The sequence below is a fragment of the Typopeltis vanoorti genome, chromosome 23 (assembly GCF_054136105.1).
Source record: "Typopeltis vanoorti isolate ZY-2024b chromosome 23, IOZ_Tvanoo_1.0, whole genome shotgun sequence".
Taxonomy (NCBI): domain Eukaryota; kingdom Metazoa; phylum Arthropoda; class Arachnida; order Uropygi; family Thelyphonidae; genus Typopeltis; species Typopeltis vanoorti.
This window is the reverse complement of record NC_143571.1, coordinates 85,503,079-85,525,685: the sequence shown is the minus strand read 5'-3', so window position 1 is coordinate 85,525,685 and position 22,607 is coordinate 85,503,079.

Genomic DNA, 22,607 nt, shown 5'->3' with positions numbered 1-22,607 from the left:
GTTTAGTTGAGACTCAGTAATGGTATGGGGGGAGTTTCAGTTGCATGGGGGCTTGATCCTTCGTTGGGCATCGCCAAAACCGTGAAATCTGATAGCTGGACGACTTCATGCTTCCCACTCTGTAGGAGCACTTCGGCATTGTGACCTTTTATGTTTCAGATCGACAGTACCCATGTCATATTGTATTGTGTGTGTGTGTGTCCGAGACTGGTTTCCACAAAACAACGTTGAAGTATTGGACTAGTTGTCTCAGAGTCGAGATCTCAACCCAATTAGAATGCCGAATTTGCTCCAGACCACAGCGGCCGTCATCAGTAATGGGGCATCTTTGCGCGAGGACTGGAATAATATTTCTGTTTCGATGAATCAGAAATCGGTTGAAAGCGTGCCTCGCAGGGTAGTTGTCATTCAGGCCAACGGTGGTCCCACTCGGTACTAGAAATGTAATTAAAAGGCATCTTTTGACTTTTAAACGGAACTGTTCAAGTACTTTTGTGAACATAGTATACGCGTTTATTATGCTGGGAGAAAAGTGGGATTGCTCCTAACCACAACTGTTCTGAACTAAGGCAGGAATGTTGCAATTTCATCAGAGTACTGGATAGGATTATTTATAGTGAATTCGAGGTAGTTATGACAAGTGTATTATATCTATCACTCGGATATGTTTAGTCCATCTACGAAGCCTATTGTGCCTCAGTAGCGTGGAGAGAGGGGTGGTTAATATGAAATTCCTGCTCAAGATGCCAAAGATTGAAAAACTCAAGCTCCCAGACATCCACTGAGCAGAGTGGTCTCAGGCCGGACGCATTCAGGCCCACACCGCATAAACTTGAAAGAAGGCGATATCCATGCCATTATTTAGAGATGCAAAACTATTAAGAAATGTGCGAAAAATACTCCTCACATCTTCGATGGGATTCTCAGTCAATATTTGCTAATCCTATCATTGCTTCCCAGTAGTCCAAATTCTGATCAACAAATGGAAAATTTGAAAATATTCCAGATGATAATAGTAGTGCAATAAATTTCAATCTACTAGTCTTTAAAAGCATCTGAGGAAAGTTCTACGTTCCAATTATCTCGCGTTTGATGACCTCGATCTTCATCTGCGTGATAATGCACTTGTTATGTGCCCCATGTAATGAATTAAGTTGCGAGAACATGATTTTAACCTAAGTGACTTGTAAAAAGGGACAAATAAGGATTAATACACTAATGTAATATTCAGTAAAATTAAGTTAGTCCTCCCTTCTGTCAAAGATACGGGAGAAAATGCTGTGACATTCTCCCGTAAACTGCGAGCTCCCATCATAAAATCTATTTTATAACGGTAATAAATAGTGTTCGTTTTTAATGTTGAGCCTAATGAAATATGCATGGAATTTTTATGCCATAACTTTAAACGTGCTGTTTACATAGCTTAAATATTAAACTTTATGAGAGAAATTCCGATTACAAGGAACTCTTAAAAAACGTAATCACAAAAGATAACCTCAGTAGCAGGGCTCTTTCCATTCGTGACACATTACTGAAAATATCGAAATGTATAGCGTGTTTTTAAATGAAAATACGTGATCATCAATCAACATTGTTGTCATTTCTGTGGCTCAGTTGGTTTCAACTGCGTCCTTTCGTTAGATGGACCTGCGTTCAAATTCGTCTATGACTCGAAGAGCCTCTATCGGGACCTTTTCGATTAAATGTGAGTTAGGCGATCTCATACGGTGGTGTTTATCATTGTTGTTGTCTTCCAGAAACTCAGGAAACCTAAACATTTGTAAAACTGCAAGAAAGTATGTGTGCATCGAATCATTCTGGGAAAAATAGGTGTATAAACCAAAACTGACCTGTTTTTTATTATTTCTTTTGAAATATCGCGAGCACCAAATTTCATTAAAATCCATCCTGAATGTACGGATCGGCAAAACTGGTATAATTAATTCTTACATATTGTTGTGACAACTAAATGGTCGCTGAAATAATGATATGACGTTGAATAAAAAGTCTGAAGGATTGCAGTGCATAAAATGCGCTCTTATTCATCTCTCTGAATCTTTCTTTAAAAACAAACATAAATTACCCACAATAACCAGATTGACAACTAGTGGCCGCTCGTGACTTGAAATCGTGGGGGGGGTGTAACTTTCGAAATATACATACACACTGTAAGTGCAGTGTATGCATGTTTCGATAAAATATCAAAATTATGGTAAAAATTAAAAAAAAAAATAAACATGAAAAAATATTGTCTATTATCGATAAAATTACACAGTTTGGTATAATTCAAAGTTATTTAAAAATTACTGTAACAAATGTTATGTCTTTAATTGTAATGTTCAAATATTTAAAGAGATGGTCTAAACACGATAAGCACTACGAACACTCTACTACTGGCGCAAACTGCATATAAACAACAGTAGAAATGGGCGACGGACAGTGCTGCATTACGCTAATAGCTCGCATCTCACTATGAAGTGCATATGCTTGCGCGCCTAGCAATATGACGCTGTGGTAAACACAGTGCTGCTAGCGTCCTTCGCCCTCCTAAGTGCTACAAGATGGATTTTTATTATTTTTTATACAAAATAAGAGAATTGTATAGGATTGTTGATGATAAAATTAAATATTACAAGCGAATATAAATAATTAATAAATATATTTATATATCGAGAAAAAGTGGGGGGTGCTGCAGTTCTGCAGTGCCTATGCACGAGCAGCCCCTGATGACAACGTTACTTAAATAAATCACGAACGCCAGACTTTGTCTTCTTTAACCACCCTACAAGCAAGGAAGTGTTTCCTTCTCTATCAACACATGGTTGAGAAGTGTCTGTTGAAATAATATTCAGAGACCATTCACTGTTTCTAGTCCGACTCTGGTATGAATTTTTCTGTTTGTACCATGTGGTAGTTCTCGCAATGCAGCAGTTTCTGATTACTCTTTACCAATCTGTCTCCAAATATCATTCCTTCCCCACACCTCCCTCACCCCTTTGAAGTCACTAGGATCACGACTTTTGTGTATTATCACGGGCCCACACACATGAACGCGTTCTCTTGATGTCTATCACGTGGATTTTGTCTTATATTATTAGTAGTTTCCATTTAGCAAACAAAAGTGTCTCTATTATTTTCGTTACTGAGTATACATGGAAATTATTAGTCTAAAATCTTATATAATCAGTTTCTAACAAACAGAATTCTAATTATATCCACTTTAATGCTTTTCGCAGCTATGAGAAGAATTCCACAAACGAACAAAAAAAAATTAGTTTCTGTATGTCTTAGACTTAAAGAGGTAAGGTAATGCAATATCAATTTTCAAATAATTTTATTTTCGAAGGTAGGCTTGCAAACAAATCACTTATATGGAAAATATACGGAATTATCCAGGGGTACTTAAGAAATAAATTTGAAGTTGATAAATGCTCTATGTATGATGGAATAAAAAAAAAAACAAATTTTCCTTTTACGTTAATGTAAACTGAAGATGGAAAATGCGTGGTTCTTGGTTATATTTTTTTTATTTTTTTGCTATTCAGATAATCTTCTTTGATGATGTAAATAATGACCGAACTTGAAAGGAACTTAGAGTACTTGGTTTTTTGCAATAATGAAGAGAATTAAAGAAAAAAATACCTATTACGTATCTTTTCAACACTGTTAAATGCTGTTCAGTTTTGAAAAAAATGAGCTCGTCTTAAAACCCTGTTGATGTAAATGCTTTGTTAATATCTGATGAAATAGAAATCTATTGGATTTTCTTTCACTTTTTATCATTGCAGTATTCAGTAATTTCGTGCTGATCCAGAAGCTATTAAAGTTTTGAAAACTTTTTTTATTCTTATTTCTCTTTGTTTTGGAAATATAAGAAAAAAAAAAACTTATTTCTAGTTCTCGCTAAGTGAGGGAGAAAAACGTTGGTTCCAATTTAATATGGCACATGGACACAAAATGACTTATTCCTACTTAGCACTAGACAGCTTGACTGATCGTTTGTTCTTGTGTGATAGGTGATGATTCTATGATGAAATAATTCATCATTTTCCCCGGCAGGAGACAGAAAAATAACATCTTTATAGCGTTCTTTGCCAAACAGATTTGATTCCATTGTCTGAGATGCCGAAGAGTTATTATGCTTATTTTCGAAATATTACGCTTAGAAGGAAGAATCAGTGTGTCCCAAAATATTTAAGAGATGGTGAAGCTTTATGATTACGTTATATTCTGAAGAATTAAGAAAAATCTATTTTGTGACATATGCCGTTTCTTATAATTTATAATTGGTTATTTTATATATAGTTTTAATTTATTTTTATGTTATGGTGTTAGTATTTATTTAATTTATTTATTATCTATAAAGAAATATTAAATTTAATTAAAATATTTTTTATTTAACTATTTATTATATAAATTTTTATAAAATCTTATTTAAATTGTTTTGTTATATTTTAGTTCACAATTAATCGAGGATAATATTTTATTACATATTGTTATGCACGTGATTCCTTATATTTCATCTTTCCTTCTCTGCTAAATAATGCAACAATAAAAAGTTGAAAAACGAAATGAGCCACGTGAGCTTGAACAAAAATGGATAAAATCCTATGAAAAGCATTCCCAAAAGAAGCAAATGACAAGTATTGTTGTGAAATTATTGTTGTGTGCTGCATATTTAAGTTCCCCCTAGCGGCAGTTAACACTATCACGAGGAAAAAGGCCATAGGAAACATGTAACTTGATTTCAGGAAGCATCGAATCTGCAAATTGCATGTTGGTGACAGTTCTCTGGCTGAAGGAATGTACCCGGTTGAATTTATTGCTAACTTACTGCTCGTAAAATACAGGGGGGAAATGTATACATGTCTAGAGAACGCCGCAAGCTAATCTTATCATCTGGATGGATGGCAAATATCCTAAACTCAGAATATGGTCATCTCTTCTAGCGCACTCTTTCAAAATAGGGTGAACTCGCGAGACGTTGTTTTGTTCAATAATTTTATATCTGCACCACTATTTACCTCAATAAATACAGATCGCATTTCAGTCATAAATAGACAATAAATTTCTTGAAACACGTATTCGTGTGCATGGGTATAAATAAACACTATTTTAGGGTTAAAACTTGGGATGTAATCAGGCTTTGTGTTTTGTTCTTGAAATATTGAACGAACAATGTGAATAAAGGCAAAGAAAGCATATCATGGAAATAAAAGATGTGCTGGGCAATTTTTATTGTTATTCTAAAAGCTATATAATGACCAATCAAAGTAAATTCGGCTCTGATTTAATCCAATTGTAAGCTGTAGTAATATCAATACGCAAAATTCACACACATGACTACATTCCTAATATTAACGTATTTTACGCATCTATTTTGAGAGGGCCTATGTTGACTTATTAAACTTTTTTTTTCAAATTCAGGATTTTTTCAGTTTTCTTTAGCAGCAATAAATAAAATAAAACTGGGCAAATCAGCACGCCATGACCAAATAACACCAGAAATAGTAAAGAATTAGGAACGAAAGCCATAAAATGTCTTTTACACCTATTCAATATCGTATGGAAAATGAAAATCATTCCCAAACAATGGGAAGTAGCAATAATAATCCCTATATTTAAGAAAGGAGACAACCGTAAATGTGAAAACCATAGAGGAAATTCGCTTTTAAGCGTTACAGGAAACGTGTATGTATTTTACCCGTATTTTAGAAGAGAGGCTTAGGAACCAAATAGAGGATACACTGGACGAAATGCAATATGGCTTCCGAAAAAATAGAAGCACGCAGGATGTTATATTCAGATTTCGAAAAGGCCTTTAACAGAGTTCCCAGACACTTAATATAGCAAACATTAAAAAAAAAAACTAGATACAAGATAACTTGATAGCAGCTATTCAAAGCCTCTACAAAAGTAATAGAAATTATATAAGAACCTGTAAAAATAGATCACAAGAATTTCAAACAAATGTAGGAGTGAGGCAAGGCTGTATCCTCAGCCCTCGTCTCTTCATTATAGTAATGGATGAAATTTTAAACGCATGCCAAACAAAAACAAAAAAGTTCCACCTGGGATACAGGAAACTGAAAGAAACCCGGATTTCACACATGGCCTTGGCAGAAGATGGAGTGATTCGATTCTATCAAATACAGCTGAAGAGTACAATATCAACATTTGGTATGAAGAAACAAAGAAAAGGAATATGACCATAAATATAAATAAAACTAAAACAATGATCATATCTAGAAACCAACAAAAACACCTAATAAAAATAGAGAATCATCAACTGGAACAAGTCCACTCCTTTAAATACTTGGGATCATAAATACAAGAAGATGGTAGAATAGACACAGAAATTAATTTTTTATTACAACAGGATAAGTATTCTATGGAATGAAAGGCCCAATCCTAGATAAGAAAGAAGTCACCCAGAATACCAAAATGGCAGTGTACCGTTCAGTGTTTCTACCAACATTAACATACAGTTGTGAGTCTTGGTGTTTAGCAACAGGAAACACAAATAAACTACAAACAATTGAAATGAAATATCTCAGGAAAGTGGCACAAAAAACAAGACTAGACCGAATAAGAAATCAAACTATAAGAGACAGCTTTCAAGTTGCACCTCTGAACCAATTCATACCACAAGCCCAAATGAGGTGGTTTGGACACCTTAATCGAATGGAAGAAGGAAGAATAACAAAACCTGTATACGAAAGCCAGAAAACAGGAAACAGAAACATAGGCAGACCCGGGAAAAGGTTGGCAAAAGGAAATTAAAGAAGAATTGGAAAATAAGGGAATTAACTGGAAAGAAGCCAAACAACAAGCTAGACAAGACGTCATGGAAATCTCTTTGCAAAATCTCGACGCTTAAAAGCACAAGAGATCATAGACGAAGAAGAAGATGCTTCATTAACATAATCCGGCCTACTAGTTTCTCTAGCGACTGTTTAGCTTTTTCAAGGTTGAACGGTACACACAAAAAAATGAGAGAATACAGAAACGTTGCTAACTGTTAGGCAGTAAAGTTTGAAACTATGCGTGACAATGCGTGCATGTGTTGATAAGCTTCAGTCGGTATCATGTATGCACACGTGTTACATGACTTCTCGCGTATTGTATTTTTCAAATATCCAGGTGTTTATAGAATTCCATGTACGTGCGGCCTTTCATATATTGGGCAAACTTCAAGAACCCTGGAAATCAGAGAGAATGAGCATGTTGGGGATATCAATCACTACAGGACAGTCTCCTCAGGCTTAGCACATCACTTTGCAACTTTCAACCATGCAATTGACTGGAAAAATTATTTGATATTGGGATGATGATCACGGTTACAGAATTTTCAAGGAAGCGGCAGCGGTATTAAGAACGGGTAACAACCTCAACAGAAATCAGGGTGCCATACTGAAAGATATATGGAAAAACTTAATCAACTCACTCAGTTTAACGGAACTACAATACGCGAAATCATGTAACGTATGCATACAACACGTATCCATGATACTGACTGAAACTTCTCGACACATGCACGCATTGTCACGCATATGTTCAAACTAAACTGCCTAACAGTTAGCAACGTTTCTGTATTCTCTCATATTTTTTGTGTACCTTGACAAAGCTAGGCAGTCGCTAGCGAAACTAGTAGGCAGGATTATATGAATTAAGTACCGATGGTCTCATAATCACAAAAAGTCACATTTTTAAGAAGATACTTCGCTATTCCTCACGTAAAACAGATTTTAATTCCGTTAATGGATATTGCCGCCAGGGATGAACACTAAAACTAAATGTTGAAAACATTTTTGACATAAAGATTTACAGATCTTATATCAAAAAGTTTACAACCATATACGCCACAGTGGAATTACAGCCTATCGGATGGATAGCCGAAATGATGTGCACTCCAGAAACTCGGATGATTTTTTTTTAATATACTGCAGGACTGGTGCACTTTTAATCTTGGATTCATATGGAATATTTCTTTAGAAATCTGAGTTATTCTATATACGGTAGCAAACAAATTAATCTGAACAAGCTGAATTTTCTTCAATAGTGTTATACGTTTTTAATAGTTTAAACAAGTTGACATTTGCAGTGTTTTATTCATTTTGTGTAGCTATAAAATGGATACATCTCCAAGAAAACGTTAAAAACATGTACTCTTTTTCAGCACAAATCCATGACTCAGAGACAAATTGCTAATGAGTGTAGTGTTGGTTTGGGTACTGTTAATACGACTTTAAAGAGGTTTAGGGAGACAGGTACCTTTTCTCTTGAGGGAAAATGAAAGCTACACTTACTCAAGTTCGTTTACTACTTAGGAAAAGCCAAATGAATCCACGAGTGTCTGTTGTAGACTTAAATAGAGACTTGGCAGCTAGTGAGATTAATGTTTATGACATGACGATTCCGTCGAAGATTGTTTGAAGCAGGGAGAACTGCCCACAGATTAAAAAAAAAAAAATACTGACGAAGGCAGAAAAAGAGGCTGCAGTGGGCAAAGAGTTGAGAAGGGAAAAAAGGTCACATTCTAAGGAGAGCGAGTACACTATATAGCGGCTAAGAATACCTCTCCCTCCTACCTTCAGCGAGCTCCTAAACACCCAGCTAAAAATGTTCTGGGATTGTGTAGCTGTTAAATGGATACATCTCCAAGAAGACATCACAATATACATATATGATAGTCCAGGATCACGTGTTCCTGTTGAAGTATGATACAAAGTGACCAATACATAAATATATTGAGGGGAAAGAGTGATCCCACAGATCCAGAAAGACAAAGAACTAATCTTCCAACAGGATCTCGCTCCATGCCACACATAAAAAAAATTGAAAGGGTTCCTCAAAAATTACAACATGCAGTTGCTTGGGTGGCCACGTAACTCTCCTAACATTAACCCAATAGAAACTTTGTGGGCCATAGCGAATAGGAGACGGAAAATTAAATTTTGACACAAAGGATAACTTAATACAATACATTATGAAAGTATGGTTTCGAGATGCAGAAATAAGAAAAATATGTTCTACGTTGGTAGAGTCCATGTCTAAGTGAATTAATGAAGTTATTAGGAACAGAGGAGCATGTATAAACAATTAGCTAAGATGGGAGTTTAATTTTTGTAATTATTTAATTGTAAAATTAAAATTATTTTTAAAATGTTCGAATTAATTTGTTCCCCACTGTATGTTCTCAACCTCCTATAGCGTGCTCTATAGGAGAACTTACGAAATTCAAGAATGAAGGATTGTTAAAAGACTTTTGATGAGGTCAAATCCCTTCGAAGTAAATTAATTTACTCAGAAAAATACTTTAATATTTCTCTATTGCATATTTTGCTTAATTAGGGTAAAAACAAATCGCATGATTCTCAACGGATTCTTCAGTTGAAAAAAGAAAAGATAAAGAAATCTAAAGAAAGATAAAGATAATGAGATAAATACAAAGAAAATATAAAACGTCCATCCGGTTCATAATATTACGCAATGCTCATATACTGTAATAGAACGATTTTCAAATATGGTGGAATAAAGTGTCTACGTGTAACAATGTTATCAAAGTCAGTCACTTTTCTTGATTTCAGGTTCTTTAGCACTTGAATTCATTTTTCGTAATCGAAGCTGTCATCTTATACCATAATTGCTGTAGAAGGAACGAAGCCCTGTTTGTCCATTGCGAAGTCTCAAGTTTTGGTAATGTCCATCATCTAATGTACAATTAGATGATCGGGTGATTGTTTTATACATTATGTAAATTGCATTCTTCATTTCATTTAAAAAATGCATAAAATCTAAAAATAAATAAATAAATATAATAAATATAAAATATATTATTAAAAATAAATAAATAATAATTAATCTTTGATTTTAATTTTTATTTCAAATATCATTTTCGAACACCTATCGAAATTTGCCATGAAATTTTATATCTGGATCTGGATACAAACCTTCTCTAATCCGGAATATTTTAATAATAAGGTGTGACACGTTTCGGCTACTTGTATGCGGGATTAAGAGGAGAATGGAATCAATCGACCGTGAGATGCGGTGATTGATTCATTCAGTCCAATACCCTTGGAGGGTAACGGATGGCAATGCTGTAGCCAATGAAGTTCTAACTGAGGCTCCGCTATTGCTGCTACCCTCCGGCCATGATCAGAGCTTTAATAGCTCAATAACACCTTATCCCTACACTGTCCTCTACAGATAACGGGGAAGATGAAAAGCATTCTTGCTTCGCCCCTTTAAGCCAGTCCTTATAAGGACTATAAGGACTACTTGTATGCCATCTTTAGATTCCAGCATTTCCCTTCTACATGGAAAACAGCCACAATCATGCCACTGAAGAAGCCAGGAAAAAATGCTCACCTACCTGAAAGCTACAGACCCATAAGCCTATTATCCTGCCTCGGAAAGATAACAGAGAAAGTGATCCTCTCAAGATTCCAAGCAGAAACAGATAAGTTAGGAATTTTGCCTAATGAACAGTTCGGCTTCCGTAGGGCCCATAGTACATCCCAACAAGTGCACCGGCTGGTAGAAATTATTACTAAAGGTTTCAACTGGAAACTCAATACAGTTGCCATCTTCATCGACGCAGAGAAGGCGTTTGATAAAGTATGGCATCAAGGTCTTCTCTACAAACTGATTAAATTTAATTTTCCAGTCAGGCTAATAAAGGTAATACATTCTTACCTGAAAGACAGATACATGCAGGTCAGGGTAGGCGAAACGGTTTCGACCAGACGCAGGATCTCGGCAGGCGTACCTCAAGGATCTCTTCTGGCACCTCTACTGTTTTCAATATATGTAGCAGACATCCCTCTGAACCCAAGAACAACATTCACTGCATTATATGCAGATGATACTGCACTGATGGCAAGATCACTGAGCCCAAAACTGGCAACTAAAAGATTACAAAATAGCATACACACCTTAGAAAAATGGATGGCAGACTGGAGGATCCAAGTTAACCCCCAGAAAAGCTCAGCCATACTGTTCACTAGAAAGAAAATTCACACCATGGAGGATATTTATTTATTGGGAGTAAAGATTCCATGGCAGACTGAAGTTAAATATCTTGGAGTGATTCTTGATAGTAAACTCCTATTCAGCAAACATATTAGTTACATTACCTCTAAGACATCCAACGTCTTAGCACAGCTCTTCCCTATGATCAACAGAAAAAGTAAACTGGATATGCAAACAAAATTAACAATCTACAAGATGGCAATTAGACCGGTTATCACTTACGCATCCCCAGCTTGGAGCCACACCGCAAATTCAAACATTCTAAAACTTCAGAGATTACAGAATAAGAGCCTGAGGATGATTCTGGATGCCCCCTGGTACATAAGAAACACCCAGATCCATAGAGAAGTTAATATCCCTTATATCTCTTCCCTTCTCAAAAATCTAGCTGAGAAGTTCTTTACCAAGACAAGTAACCACCCAAACCCTTTAATCAAGGAAGCCTCGGAATATAATGAAGAAGAAATCAACAAATATAAAAGACCAAAGTCTATCTTAAGTTCAGCTGAACACAACTAACTTCACTGCCCTCAATGGGCGAGCATAAAGCTCACAAACATTCCATTTAAAGTCCTACCATTAAAAGACAAAGGGGAATATGAAAAGCAATTTTGCTTCACCCATCTAGCCAGAAATGTTAATGTTAATGTTACTTGTATATGGAAATATCACTTCTGCATTACTTCAACCACCATCACTTCTGGGACTGGCTCACACTGATGATACCTCAATAAAGGTCGAAAGTGGTCTGGGTGGTGACCCTTCCCATAATGCATAGCATTATATGCTATGTAAAGTGCAAAGTACATATCCTTACGAATATGTACTTTGCACTTTGCATTATGGGATACTAAGGCTAGTGATAAGAAGTCATTAGCCTGTATATACTAGTTGCCCAGACATGAAGTTACTTCATGTCTGGGCAACTAGTATATACAGGCTAAAAGCAAACCTTGTTTGTTTACACTTAGATAAAGGATCAACCCAAGAATATAATTTCTTGGTATCTTTAATTTACATTATCTCCATTGTTATCCATCATTTATATGGGTCTCATTATGAAGGAAAGCAGCATCAAACCTTATATCAAGATTAGAGATGTTGGTCTTTACTCTTTACTTTATGCAAATGATGTTATGATCCATGTTATGATGTTATGCTGAAGTACCTGAAATCAAGGAAAGTGATATTCAATTTGGTCAGAGAATCTTGCAGACACGTCTGCAAGATTCTCTGACCAAATTGAATAACTGCTGTAATAAATTTAGTATGAAAATCAGCATGAAAAATAAAAAGACAATGACAATAGGCAGAAACATTGAAAACATCAACTTCATCCTAAATGGAGATTTACGCACAATTTTTACTGAAGATGGCAAATGAAATTTGAAAATAGACAGCAGAATTAGCAAAGCTGGTACGATAGGAAGTCGTATCAGACTTCCTATCGTAAAACAGTGAAAACAGTAAACTATCTGTATATAAGACAATGTTTAAACAAATTTTAACTTATGCATCTGAGAACTGGGTTGGAAATAAAACTCTTGATGAATAAAAGACTGGATACTAGCGACATGAAAGTCCTGTCGTTCTGCCTCCTAATCCTGAAGAAGATTAGGGGGCTGAACAGATGGCATCAATGGCAATATCACATTTAAAATGAGGATATTAGGAAAGAACTTGAGGTTGTTAACATCCAGGAATGCGTTAGCAGAGCTAATCTCAGGTGTTATGGTCACTTAAACAGAATGGGAGAGGAAAGATTAGCAAAACAAGTGTTCTCTGCCAGTTGTAGGGAAAAGACCCAGAAGAAGAAGACCAAAATGGAGGTGTTCTGATACGGTAAAAATTGCCTTAAAAGACATAAATATAAGATCTGATAAATTTCGAGTCTTGAGCGATAATAGATTAATTTGGAGGAAAATTGTTGACTGAAATTTAGCAATGATGTAACTTTCCATATAGTGCAATCATAACATTCTGTACACCCAATGAGGGTATATGTCAGGAATTTGAAGATGACGATGATTCTTATAATAACAACTTTAATGATTCAGTTCCAGTCTTAAGGACATGCCTTTGACTGTTGACTTTTTGTTCACTATTTGAATTGCTTCTAGTATGTCACTCTTCTGGTGTCTCATAACGTACGATTTGCTGGCCTGGTTAGCCCAATGGATAGCATACCCACAGGCTGCCAGGTTCAACGCATGCCTGTTTAAGAATGTTTTATGTAACAGATAATTTTCATAGCTTAGTGTGAAATTGCCATGCTGCTTATTGGAAGTCTGAAGTGGCTCGAAAAATCTATTTAGGTTCTATGGTATTCCTGATTATATTTTTGTTACCAATCTTAATGTATAATAGGAATCCAATTTTTCGTATGTCTGTATTTACATGAAAATATATCATTAATTTACTGTTTTGTCGAATTAAAACACGTTTACTTAACTGAACTCGAATCGTAACGTAAAATCTTTTGCCCTTAACGGCATGTACATATCTTTTTTTTTTCGCTTTATATTTGTGAATAATGCTTAAAAATTTCTTGTGTAATTTTTAAGACAAGTAAGTTTTAAGCATCGGTTTAAATTTTTCTTTAACCAATTGGTTTAAGAGTAATTTAAACCAATTTTGATTGCTTTAAGTCACTTATTTAATAATATATTTTGATGTAAATACCGTCACGAAAGAGCGAATTAAATTAAATTAAAAGGGGATGTCTGAATGAGTGGAGTTGGTTCCTGCAGTTTTTATTCCTCTCTCTCGTTTCGGAAAGTTTAGAATTTTTGCCTTGCAAAACAGAAATGACACGTGCGATCCTTGGATCGCACGTGTCATTTCGCATATTTTCCTTCAGCAAATGTTAAACGAAACGGTGGGTGAATTGGTGGGCCTTCAAATATTTGGTTAAACTTGATTCACTCGATTAGAAAATTTGACTCGATTAGAAATTTAAAATATTTCTACTATCTCGAGGATAGCGAATTGTCATTCAGTTCAAAGTGAATCAAGCAGACTTTCCAACAGTTTCATGATTCCTTCTCTGCTGACTACTGATAATTATCAACGACACTGATGGTCATCGATGATACAGATCAATTTAGATTGGATTTCTTTACTTTAAAATAAAATCACTCAAAAAGGTGTGCGTCCCATAACAGATTTTCTATTACTAATTAGGATGCAACTCTAGCTCGTCTCCACTTGGTGCATCCTTGGTAACGCTTAAGTGCTAGAACGACTTGGCCATCCAGACTATCTTAAGATCTCCTGAATTAGTGTACATGCATATGCAAACAGTTTTTCAGGTTACAGTGACGGAAACTAGGACTCATCCTGTCAACCACAAGTGCCTCGGTCCCTTGGACAACTGCTCAGAGTCTGCCAGCTGAATATAGAAAGTATTAGCAGGACTAAGAGTGAATGTCTTGCTAGACTTCTTCATGACAACAGAATTGACATTGCCATCATACAGGAAACCCATGCAAGCAATGAATCAAAACTGCGAGAAAGAGGCTCCATTACAGGTTTCAATCTTACAGCCTATACGTTATAGGAGCAGCATACCTTCAGATGCATGGGGTAGCAACCTATGCCCGAAACTCACTTACCAAAGTCTTTCATTTCTGCTAGTGATGTTTCAAACATATCTACCGTTATCATAGAAGTTAACGACCTAAAAATAATTATTGTCTACAAGCCACCATCTACAAGCTGGTCTGATGAAGTTTTGCCAGCCTTAATGCATCCTGCTGTTTATATTGGAGATTTTAACAGTCATCATACCCAATGGGGTTATAGAGAAACTGATGCCAATGGTGCCAAGCCATCCGAGTGGGCAGAGGCAAGCAATATACAGCTGATTTTCGATCCAGAGGATAACTGCACTTTTAACTCGGCTAGATGGAATACTGGCACCAATCCTGACTTCTCTGTTTTGTAACAACCAATCAAAGGGGCCTTCCAGTGCCAACCAGCCGTCGTGTTTTAGGAAGATTCCCACACTGTCAACACCGCCCTGTCTTTATTGGGGTGGGCCATCAAATCCCAATTACTGAAACTACACCAATGCCACGTTGGAATTTTGTCAAGGCAAACCGGAACAGCTTTTCATCAGATCTAGATAAAAATGTGTGCTGGATTCCACCACAACCTTATAACTACCGAAGATTTGTGAAGATGGTAATTTCTACAGCCAAAAAATGCATCCCCAGGGGTGCTAGAAAGGAATACATACCTGGCTGGAGAAAAACCAGCGAAGTACTTTATAACGACTTTCTGATTAGCAGACGTGTGGCTGTTGTAGATGATCTTATTGACAGCTTAAATGAAGCTACAAAGAACAAATGGATTGAAACCATGGAAAGACTGAACTTTAAACATTCAAGCAGGAAGGAAGGCATGGAGCCTCCTTAAAAAGTTGGGTGGTAATTTCCATCGCCCCAATGCAAAAGTTGCTGTTACTGCCAACTGTATTGCCATTCGGATAGTGAATTTGTCCAGAACTAAATCAGAAAAAAAACCACACAAAAATAATTAGGAAGGAATTGACCAGACTTAAAGAAGGTTGTTCTGAAGCGACCAATCTATTGAATCCATTCATCAAAGAAGAACTTCTAGCTGTACTCCAGGGAGTGAAAACTGATAAAGCGCCAGGATTTTATAATATTCATCCTGAAGTTTTAAACAACTCTGGACCAAATACGGTGGAATGGCTGAAAATTCTTTTCCAATATTCTACAGAGTGGTAGATTACCAGCAGAATTAAAAAAAAACAAAGATAATAGCCATCCTGAAACCTGAAAGCTATAGACCTTAGCACTGCTCAGTGTCTGTCTTAAGTTAGTAGAAGGATTTATTTACAATAGAATTACTACTATTATTATCGATACTTTCCCTCATGATCAGGCCGGTTTCAGGCCCAGCCGCAACTGTGAATGTCAAGTTTTGGCCCTAACGACTCGTGTAAAATCTGGTTTTGAAAAATGCCTTAAAGCTGGTGCAGTCTTTGTAGACTTGATGGCTGCATATGACACCGTATGGAGGAAAGGCATGATCTACAAGCTCCTTAAAATACTGAAATGTAAAACATAACCCCAAACATGACTTAACAATTGACTCCAAGAAGGGTCAGTTCTGGCTTCCTCTTCTTTTCATTTTTTATATTTCTGATCTTCCAAGGACAACGTCTAGAATGTTCGCATATACTGATGATTTATGCATCCCATTGCAACACCAGAACTTCACTATAGAGCACGTACTAACTAGTGACCTAGAGAAGCTAAACCACTTCTTTGAGAAGTGACGGCTTATTCCAAGCACTACCAAGACCGAAACATGCTGTTTCCATTTGAACAATAGCATGGCAGGAGACATCTTAAGAGTGCCATTAAATGGGAACATACTACCGCACAATATTATACCAAAGTATCTAGGCATAACCCTGGACAGAACCCTCTTCTTTAATAGACATCTCTCCAATATTGCCTCCAATTCAGAACTATGAATAACATACTGCATAAACTTGCCGGAACAACCTGGGGGACTTGTGCTCCCACATTAAGGACATCTGCTCTGGGCTTCGTCTACTCAACTGCTGAATACTGCTCAGCTGTCTGGCTGAACAGCGCACACGTTAAATTAATTGATACTGTGTTGGAATAACAATGCGTGTCATTTCTGGAACAAAAAAGACTACTCCATCATATTGGCTACCAGTTCTGAGCCACATACAACCCCCACAACTACGACGTCAAGACAACCTGATTCGCGAATATAACAAAATGTGCCGGAACACATTTCTTCCTATACACTCTGATATTGGCAGCTTTACATCACAGAGACTTAAGTTAAGACACCCGACTATTATGACGGCACAAACTTGTCACTGAGGGCTGTGATGCACCAATAGCAAACGGAATGGACTGCCAAAGTCCCGGTAATCTGGGAGATTGTCTTTAACCCAAACAGACCTCCATCAGGGTTCGACCTACCTCAAAAAATATGGACCTCCATAAATAGGGTTCCCACCAACCAATCTTCCTTGTTTACTTGAGGAATAAGATTAAACTCATCTTGTGACTGTGGTGAGGATAACCAAACTATCACATTTGACTGTCCTCGCTGAGCCTTTGTGGGAGTGACTTTATAACAGTTTCCATTGATGCTGTTGACTGGTTGTCGAACTTAGACATACAATTTTAATTCAATTTTAATTTTCTGCTTATTTGTATATTTTTATATGTATATGTGACAACAGTGTCACTTCACACTGTTATATTCTTTTATGCATTTTGTTGTCTTGTACGTTTTTTTTTTGTGTGTGTGTTAGCATATGCATATATTCTTCTTAGCCAAACGCTAAATAAATATTACTAATTTTCAGTAAACCGTATATTTCGTTAACTGTTTGTTCAATTGAGAAACATAATTAATATAAAGGCAAGATTGCTTTCAGCCATCGTAAACATTTCAAAAAAATATGTATAACTTGGCGAGCTATATATATATACCCAATGACCTCGAATATGAAGAGCTGATTAGCTGACGCAATGAATGCGCGTGGGTTCGAAGAATACCACAAGTATTTATTTCATTATTGTACGTATATAATATGATACGGACACGAAGAAGTAAAATGCTTTACTAAACAAGATATAGAGTCAGTTTTTCTATAGAGGGAGAGAGAGAGAGAGAGAGAGAGAGAGAGAGAGAGAGAGAGAAGAGAGAGAGAGAGAGAGAGAGAGAGAGGTCTATGAGCACTAAGTTATTTGAGAAATTCATGGAGAATCGCAGTTCTATGTGGAGGTGCAATCCACTCTCTAGTGCAATGAACTCTGATGCGCTCTGAGGAATGCATGATTTGATACTTATAGGAATTAGACTCTCAGAAGTAAAAGGTCATCCTCTGGAGTGATGAATTCTCGCCATTTATTATTTTCGTATCATGATGAGTGAGAGAGCCATTCCACCAAATTAGTATTTTGTGAGTGAGAAACACTACAGTGTCCTGAGCATTGTAGTATAATTTTATACGACAGAATAATTCCTTATGACCAATGTGCATGGAACAACACTTCATTTCTCAGTCTGGAGGGATTGGTCGATTCTCAGTCCGATGTCATCATAACTAGACACTTTTAGCATAGGCACAAATGCGATTAACAATGTTAGGAATTGTTAATCACATTTCTCCCGATGGTATATAGTAATACAAAATTTACCTCATCATCACGAACCATTTGATCACTGACCGTTGGTATCCGATGCCTCCTTCACTATCCTCTTCCACCTTTCTTTGTCCAGTGCACAGTGTCGCAGTTTCTGTACATCCATTCCCCACCAGTCCTTTATGTCGTCTATTCATTCTCTGTATGGTCTACCTCTTCTGTTTACACCATCCATAATACCAAACATGAAAGTCTTTATCTTCCGGTCCTCACTCATTCTGAAGATGTGTCTTCCGTTTTATAATCTTCTGCATTAGATTTCCTTTGATTGTATCTTCCGATAGAGCTCTTCATTTGTGACTTTCTGTACCCATCCTATTCTTAGAATCTTCCTGCAACAAATTCTTTCGAATGCCAAAATTCCTTTCCTTGATTCCTTATTTATTACCCGCGTTTCAGATCCATACAGTACATGTTTCCAGTATTCTTAGTTTTGTTTGCAGGCTGATCACTTTACTTATCCTGATGTTATCCATGGCCCTCAAATTTGTTCTTCCCTTTTCAATCCTGATCTTTATTTCTTTTTTACAGTCCAAATCATATGCCATTTTACTTCCTTACTTAATTTTTTTACTTACGCAGTTTACTTGCATTGTCTATTCCAACCAACTCTGTCAACGAAGACAACAATAGATAACGCATTTGCTATGGCAACATATTAAGTTAATTACTAGAGCGACGCCATGGGGTAGTGAAAGGAATTAAGAATGTTTCTATCCTGTTTCAAATCCTTCTTAACTGAAGTCACAAGGGAGAAATTTTTCTTTCTGGGGGTGAGCACATTTTCATCAATCTCCCTCATTTCTTTTAACTGACGCATGATAATAGCACAGACATTTTTAATTATTCAGATAATTTTGATGACAAGCAAGCATCCATCGGAATAGTTTGTTGTCAGCGATGCGCTCTTTTTGTTCTTAAATCACAGGACCCTTGAAGAAGTGCTAATTAATATGCCAGCGTTAAAGTATCGGCTGTAATAATGATCCTTCAACGTAGTTGCCAATAAAAGTTCCGAAGGTCGGATATAAAAGCATAATTGATTTGCCAAGTCTTTGTAACATCATAGTAAGCAGAAGACCCTATCTTTGTCACGATTCTTGTCGTTTCTATTCTTGCGAGACTGTCAGCCTGTGACAGAGTTAACGCGAAACAATCTTGCCTTGTGAGCATTGCTTAGGATCAATACTAACTAGGGTAGGAAGCCGAGATCTTTGTCGCTTCACTGCAACGATGTAAGAAGAGAATTAATCAAACGCTCATCTGCTTACCAATTAGAATAAATCCGGCTTGCTCGTGACAGATGTCAGTTGTAAACACCCCAAGTAGGTGGATATAGCAGGCTTGTCTACAAGAGCTGCAAATTTAATAATTTGTGCAAAGTTCGATTTAATGGGCGTTGATCACCCTTGGAAAAGTTATGCAAATGAGACGATGACTGGTCTTAAGAAAAAAAGAAGTGATGCGGAAAAAACAGAGAATTTCTTCAAAGACAAATTCATCTGCGTAATTAAGGAATGCGTATTTGGAGATGAAACAAAAAATGCCTTTTTTTTGTCTTTCAAACGGAGATGTGCTGCTATAAAGGAAAGGCTACATTCACAAAGACATCTTAGTTATTAAATATTGGGAAGTAAAATAAGACGAAGTAACAGTTGAATGACGCTAGCAATTCTCTATGGAGCTCTAATAATAAGATTATCACAGATGGTTTCCTTTTTCAGCACTTGACAGCTGACTGGCAGATTTTACAGCCATTCTGTAACCAAGCGATAAGCTTGAACCTTACCCCTGGCCTATCCATCTATGGGAAATTTAGCCTGAAAAAGTAGTCACGAATATCCAGTGTGGGAAGTATCGAGAACAGGTCAAGTGGGCCAATTCATTCAAGGCCTTAACTGTCCTACAGTAATTCTGCCTGTTAAGATGATCCTTCAGATTAGCCGGAGGTATACTCTGTATTCTTGGAAGAAGTGTCGAAATTTGTGTTTTCTCTTCTTGAAGGGAAAAAAATATAACAGACCAATTCGGAGTGCTTAAGCATATTTCTTTCAGGAAGGAATTTTGTATGCTGCAAGCAGTCGAGGATGTCTGAAGAAAAAGCGCAACAGAAATCAAATTAACAGATAGAGAAATTATTCGTTTCATAACGTTTTCATGCAGGCCTGGTTGGCTGAGTGTATCCGCTCTCCAGCCAAAAGGCTGCGGGTTCGAATCCCGCCGTGGGCATGGATGTTTGTGATTGTCTGTGAAAGTACAAGTGGTGACAATCGGCGGTAGATGGCGTTGGCGTTAGATGATGGTTGATGGAGTAGTGAGACGAAGAGTTGTAGAGTTGATGCCCTCCCTCGATGAGTCTTTGGAGTACCTGGAGGTGTGATTTAATAATAATAATAATAATAATAATAATAATAATAATAATAATAATAAAGATGGCTTACACTCAGACATTTAAATAATGATTAGTGACACTCCCACGAAGGCTCTGCGAGGACAGTCAAATGTGATAGTTTGGATATCCTCACCACAGTCACAAGATGAGTTTGGTCTTATTCCCCAAGTGCATATATTGAAATCTAAGCTCGTTTCCCTGAGTATCTTCATAATATTTTCTTGACACTAAATCAACAGGAAAATACTTAAAATTTTAATTCATGATTGAGCTGATACCTCTTTTGTGGGGAGGAAAAGACTGAGTTCCAGAAAACTTGATTGTATAACGCACTCAACTACATAATACTAATACTAATTAGGATGAGGAACATGAAATGACCTTAATTGTCTGCCATATTCTCATCGCTTTCACCAGCAGAAAGTGCAGCGCTCAGCTCATAGCGGTGGAAAATCGCAGTGCCCGCTAGTATCTACGGATTACTAAAAAGGTTGCTGCCATAAGAGTTTCCAGCGCCTACTTCTTGGGAGAATGGAGAGGCGCTAAAATATTCATAAATCTATTAGGGCATTTTCAATCTTCAAAGAAAGTGGGCAGCACATTTTTAGCCTCAGAGTTTTGGAAGTCGGTAAGTAGTTGATCTTCAACTCTCACCATTGCTAATAAGAAGCGATGTTCCTAATCCTAACTAGTACTTAATAACATGCACTCGTATGTGTGTGTGTGTGTGTGTGTGTGTGTTGTACAGTCGAATTTCTTCTGGACGAAAAAAATCTTTTCTTACTTGCATCAAAGATTTGTATTTTGTTTGCTTTCATGCAAAGATTTGCATCGAAGCATTTATCACGAGGATGTACAAGCATCTTCAAGACTTTTAACTCTATATAATTAATTAGTCATACATAAAATTAACGTTGCTTACTAAATTAAAATATAAATAAAATATTAAATCGTTATTGTATTACAAAAAAGTTCGTCACAAGAATAAACATGTCAGGCAATGTACGTGTTCTTGTGTCATCCTTAAATAATATTACACTTTAGGGCGTGCTCTTGAAATGTAGATACATTTTGTGACTGGCGTTACCACCCACAAAAAAAAAAAAAAAAAAAAAAAAAAAAAAACATCAATTTGTAATTTTTCTGAAATATCATTTTAATTCTAACTTTTTGGTTTCTTATAAACTATTATCTCTTTAAATATTTTACTTTATTAATTTCTTTATTTTCTTTTAAAATTGGCTTTTCTTTAAATTTGCAATGGGGAAAAGTCCCGTAGCAATATCACCAAAACAATTTATGGTTTCAAGGAAATCGAGTTTTCTCGTTGAAAAAAAAATAATAATAATAATAACTAATTAGAAAAACAACATTAACAGGTTTAAAAAAGTAAACTTATTAAATATTCAAATAATTGAAAAAAATGAAAGAATTCTAATCATTGATTTATCGCATGATTTTATCCTAGTGAAGTGTGATTGATAATCATATGTGATTATTTAATGAATGTAACGAATCTACTGATAGTATATATATATATATATATATATATATGAAAGCTGTGCTGCTTTGTTCGGCACAGCTTTCATTTTCAGAAAGTATTTCCACAACTCATAGCCCCTTGGGTAGGACTCGAATTAGTGGAATATAACCAGCCTTTTCTTTCCTTTTCTTATATATATATATATATATATATATATATATATATTAGCCCCAATGTGAATCTTTTTCACCTTTAAGATGAAAAGAAATGAAAATACAGCACTGATAATGGCAGCGAAATGATAATAACTTGATCGATGCATAACTTCGAGTAAATTAAAACATAAATATGCTTGTATTTAAGCTTTAATTTTTTTTCCAATAGCGCATCTGTCTGAGCTCGTAAATTAATCAAAACCAGATTGGAGAACAATATACTGATTCCCATCAGTAAAAGTTTCTAT